The sequence below is a fragment of the Rhinolophus ferrumequinum genome, chromosome 13 (genome assembly GCF_004115265.2).
Source record: "Rhinolophus ferrumequinum isolate MPI-CBG mRhiFer1 chromosome 13, mRhiFer1_v1.p, whole genome shotgun sequence".
Lineage (NCBI taxonomy): Eukaryota > Metazoa > Chordata > Mammalia > Chiroptera > Rhinolophidae > Rhinolophus > Rhinolophus ferrumequinum.
In genome coordinates, this window is record NC_046296.1 from 20,662,957 (window position 1) to 20,668,799 (window position 5,843).

Here is a 5,843-nt window from a genome sequence, read left to right on the forward strand (position 1 = left end):
GAGAGACTGGTGGGGTCAAATCAGGTAGGGCCAGGGAAATGAGGTATGATTTTATTCCATGTGTATAGGAAGCCACTAGAAAGTTTTGAGCAGGAGACTGTTGTATATTTTAAAGTAAAATTTACATTTTAAAATGTAATTCTTAGTTAATATGTGGGAAATTGGCCACTGAGGAACAAGAATGGAAAAGAGAGACAAGGCTATTACAGTTGTCTAACCAAGAATTGTGGTGTCCTGGACCAAGATGGTGGAAGTGGTAAGAAGTGGTCAGCATGGGGATAAATATTGTAAAGTGACACTCGGCAGAACTTGCCAATGGTTTGGATGTGAGATGAGGAAGAGAGGAATCGAGGGTGGTTAACTGGCCTGAGCTAGTGAATAGCAGAATAAGGAATGGGAGAGCCATTTTCTGAGCTGGAGATTACTGAGAAACGGATTGGGGCTGCAGTTTTAAACATGGTAAGTTTGAGATTTCTTTAGCCATTGACTCAATGATTAGCATAGATCTTTGTATATAATGACTCTGTTGTTCAGGAGACATCAGGCTAGAAATGTAAATTTGGGAGTCATCAACACAAAGGTGGTGTTTAACACCATGGGAATAGTGAGATCACCCTGGGATAAATAGATAAACAGGCCAAGAACTGCATCCCAAGATCACCAACATTTAGAAGTCTGAAAGAGGGTGAACCAGCAAAGGAGACTGAGAAGAAGCTTCCAGCAAGGAAAGAGGAAGCCCAGGAGAGGGCAGTGTCAAGTGCAAAACAATTTCAAGAAGGAAAGAATGGTTAACTATTCGAAGATGCCAAGAAGCTAATCAAATGTGTTTTTTGTGTGGACATACGTTTTCAATTCTCTTGGTTATACACCTAGAAATGGAACTGCTGGGTCTGATCAGTTTCAAGTGCCTATTGTTAAAAGTATTTTACCCACTAATTTATGCAACAGTTATGGCTTCACAGAGATTAAAGCAGAGATTGCAAAACAGTTTTTTAATTTGCTTTGTGTTATGCTTTCTTGCTTCCTACCACCTCTTTGGTCCAGGTGGCTTCACAATTTACTTCAACCTGCTTGGATTCTACAGGCATGTGAACAATTAAACAGGATTTGGCAAGACAGAACTCACTGGTGACCTTAAGAAGAGTCCTCTCAGCAGAGCTGTGGGAATAAAAGTCTAATTAGAATGAGCTAGAGTGGAAATGGGAGGTGAGATAAAGCCAGTATAAAGCAACTCTGAGATGCTGCATCAAAAAAGTGAATGGAGAGGGGCGATAGCGAAAGAGGATTTGAAGACGATGGAAGAATTTGTTTAGGTTGGGAGATACTTTGTTTACTTTATTTCCTGGTAAGAATAATTCTGTAGACAGGGTGACATTTCAATGGAGGAAGAGAGAAGGGACAGTTATGGTAGGTCAGAAGGGATAGGATCCAGCGTGTGAATGAAGTTGGCCTTAGATAGAAAAAATGATAATTCCTCTACTGTACCAGAAGCAAAGGCAGGGTATATGGAGACAGATGCATATGGACTGATTGATTTGATGACAGGAATATGAGATATTATTCTTCTTCCTCAGTGAAGAGAGGAGGTTACCAGCTGAGAAGAAAGAGGGAGGAAATGTTGTAATTTATGGAGAACAGTGAGGTGTGCAAAAGTCGTCTTGGAGATCAAGCAAATGAATTGAAAAAGAAAACTGTGGCAGGATGTCTGGGCAGCAAGCACTAAGAGATCTCTTGAGATTTGTGGTCAGATATGTAAACCAAAAACACTAAGCATGTCTGTGGATTTTGCTTCAGCCACATCGGCTGCTTGGGAGATGGAGAGATTACTTTATGCAGGGTTGGGTTTTGGCCTAGAGAATACTAGGGAATGAGTGAAGGACAAGAGTTGTGTTTGCAAGAGAATGACCATAACGATGAATCTTAGAACATATATGTTGGATAAAGAAGTAGATGAGGAGGGAGGCTGGCAGTGTAAAAAGTCAGGTCAGTGGGTTGGAGGTTTATAAAAAGTTAAATCACTGAAGTTGCGGTAATCAGGTAAAAAGATCTGGAAGGATAGGTGGCAGCAGTAGCCAGAGAGTAGGTGCTGAAGCCTAGATTTCAGGAGATAATACAGTTATTGGTGATAAGGTTTCAGGTAGGGCCTTACGTACGTCCACACACACACAAAAAAAAAACACATTTGATTAGCTTCTTGTCATCTTCGAATAGTTAACCATTCTTTCCTCCTTGAAATGTATGGGCCTGCCATAAACAGGCTGCCATATGCAGGCTGATGGGATTGATCCTGACATTTTTAGGAGAGGTGAGCCTCACATGTTGGGACTGGTCTCTTACAGCCTTTGTAGTAGGAAAGCAGGCTTGTTAGGCCGTGGGGGAATGGTGGTCTTCCACTTACCAGGAATGTACCACTGTGTCAGCCTTCCTCAAATCACCTATTCTATAATACTTTTGCCCCAAGTTCCAATTGGTCTCCACTCCAATTGGTGACCTGGACTGGCCTGTGAGCAGCGATGAGCCTAAGGCACAGTTTTAAAACCAAATGGAACTGCCTCCTGGGCCCTTTTTCCCCAAGACCCACATCTTCAACTCAGTCCTTTCCAGAGGGAAAGAGAAGGAAAAAGGGGGCTGTCTCATAAGGTCAGAGGAGAACTGATCCACCTCAGGCTTTCCTACCTTCTCACACAGACCCCACAGGAAAAGAGCTTCGCCCAGGAGAGACCAAGGCCCAGCAGGAAGGCCCTATACATGTCCTTGCCCGTGATCCACATCCCAGGGGGTCACCTGAGGTGGGAGAAGGAATCTTGAGGATGCCCTAGAAGATGAAAACATTCTCACTTACTTGTAAAACCCAGGTCCTGGAATGAAATCTAGTGCCCCAGTGCAGAGAACAGTGGAACACACCATAGCTGCTCTGTCAGTTCAGCCTAAGATTATGAGTTGCAGGTTTCTCGCAGTTGCAAGAAATATCTTTTTCATAACTCAGTTTCTGATTCTATGCCTCTTCCCAACAGAATGGCAGAAAATTTAAATTGGTTATCCTTGGTGTGTTCTTCCCCAGGGTTATGTCAGAGTTTTAGGATTTTATGTAGGCAATGGCAGTTTATCACTAGGGTGGGAGTAGAGGGACCCACTGGTCATCAGCCATCTGTCCCCACAGGTTCCCCTTAAAAGGCCACTGCCTGCTCCTGCTCCCAGGCGCCTTTGGATCCAGGGATTCCCCATTGGGACTAGGCCACACACAGGGTAATTGATCCTTTCTTGGAGGCCATCTAAAGGCCCAATGGGCGTGGAGTTCCCACACAGCCATTCTCTGGGGTCTGGACATTTCCTGGCTAACTGCCATGAAGTGAGGACCCCAGCTCCAACTGCTCTCTCCCTCCTCTGCCCCATGTTAGTTTGGAAAAATCTGCAGCCTGGGGGAGGATGCCTACCTCCCAGAATTCCCTTTCCTCCCTTTGAGCTCCTCAGACTGAGTTCCCCTAAACAATTAGGCTTTCTGAAAAGTCCTTGCCTAAATGCAGGAAGGGGAAAGGGGAATATACAGGGTGAAAAAAATTAATATCTGAAAATATGATCCAGCTACTATCCACTACATTATGTAGCTTACATTGAACTTGACGTCTTCAAAATCCCTCGGATCTTTTTCAGGTGTGCTGTTATTAATAGTTGTCCCCCATAACATACTGATTTTATTTTTAATGAAGTGCATGATAACATTTTACTCTATTAAATTACATCCTGTTAGTTTCAGTTCATTACTATCAGGATGGGCTGTAAGCATGATTCTGCCATCCAAACATAGTATATAAACCACCATTGTCTTCTCCTGTCTCTAAGATACAGTATCTTTTTACATTTTAATGTTGTGGAAATCAAGCTATATCTTACTATCAACATCACAAGACATTTCACCAGCCACCAGGCAGAGAAATAAATTAAAATGCTGTTATTAGCCATGCATGGGGGAAATTATCTGTGCACAAAAGTATTTGTTCATCTAACTCTTATTTCAGTTGAATATTTTCATTTTTAGTGCCATTCACTCTTTTAACTTAAATCTGTACCTCTAAGTACCAATCAAAATACCTTTGAAGAAATTACATTACATGAGGCACTGAAGCAGAAGGCTGTGTTATATAGAACTCTTCCTGTTACGTACAAAGCAGCTCAGTTAAATAGTGCCTCAGAATAGACTCGAAAGTTTGCAAAGCTAGGAAAGTTTGGCGTGATCAAGGCAGGACTGTCATGAATTATCTATGGGGGAAAAAAAAAGCAATCTTGGGCCAGGAGCCACTTTAGAAGAGGCTTTTCTTTTTGTCAACCTCGACTTCTTTTCTGAGTAAGGAGAATGCAAAAGGCAAGAAACAGAACTCCACAAAGATGTCAAAGGAGAAAAATATGACTTGCAAATTCCAATCTGTCTCAGTAGAAGCTGAAGAGAAACAGCGGGCTGCTGGTGAACCAAGTATACAAAGAACCTCAGGGAAAGGGACCAAATGAAAGATCTATGAAAGATGATCTTCCTGTCCACACAAGATGGCCCAAGACAATAAAAGAGTACGACTTCGGAAGAAGATACCAATTCCTCCATTGCCCTCTAAACCTGCCACCAGTAAACCTGTTTCACCAAGACATCGTGAGGGCCTGGTGCCCGCAATTAAAGCTGGGTACCAAAGGCTTGAAATTAGAAGCATGGAGGTGACTGAGAACACGCTTACCCCCATTAAAAGGATATTCCTGTCACACCATCAGAGGCCAAGATCTTGACCACAACACAAAGAAAATTAAAGATAGAGAAGTGGGAAATGACTCTGGAAAGTTCTGATCCTTCTAAAGTGACTGGCCCCCTGAGGAAGCGACACCTGCTCTTGAAGAAATGGACAAGGTTGTCATGACAACTTTCGCCCCAGATGCTGTGTTTTGCTTCCTGGAACAGAACTGCAGCCAGAGCTGGAAAGATGGAGGCAGGGGAATCACCACAAGAGGCTTCTCATGTCAGGTGGTGTGTGGCCCATGGACGAAGTCTCCCTGCACATACAGAGGGTTGGGTCCACCTAGTTTTATGCTGGGCAAGCCTGGGTTCCTGAAAAACAAAGGAGAGTGTGTACACTCTTGCTACCTGCTTACAAATTTCCACGCCCCACCTGGAGGACAATATGTCGTGCCCCAAATATGTTCATAGGAATAAGGTGTTGATGAAAAGCCTTCAATGAGATTACAATGCCAGGAAAAAGGGTACAGCTATGATTATAATTAATTGTAGAAAAGAGACGACTACCAACTCCATGGTGCCTCTGACCCCTGAACTCCAGGCTGCTCCACACCCTCCATGCTTTCTGCTTAGAGAGGGCGCACAGACTGGTGGGGGACAGATGTCACCCCCAGACCCCAGCAGTGCCTGCTGCTTCATCTGTTGGGATACAGAGTCTTATGTTTTAAAGTAGAAAAGCATTTCACGATTATTTATTGCAATTAATAAGATGAAAAAGTCAATACTATCAAATGATAGTCACTTCTGAAATAGAAGTGATCTCAGCAGCTCTTAAAGTAGAACTTGAGCATTGAGAAGGGGTTAAGTGAAGAAAAACAACTGTGCACCCATGCTGGATTCCCGCCTCAGAATTCTGACTCAGGGGCGGCTGCCTTCTAAATTCAATGACTTCAAACTCTTGACTGTTTTAAGACAAAGGGAATGCTGTTCTTCTCCACTCCCTAAAACACATTCTTAATATACAACACAACATTTTTCAAAGTTTTCTTAACCTGCGATTTCTATGATGTGTCTCTGGGATAAATATACAGGGCACTTTGTCATTATTTCCATTTGTAACTGTTTTGTT

General features: G+C 42.9%; 1 pseudogene; it reads left to right on the forward strand.

Annotated features, from left to right (window-relative positions):
* The first annotated feature begins 4,539 nt into the window (after positions 1-4,539).
* Positions 4,540-5,216, forward strand: LOC117033344 (developmental pluripotency-associated protein 4-like; annotated as a pseudogene).
* The last annotated feature ends 627 nt before the right edge of the window (positions 5,217-5,843 follow it).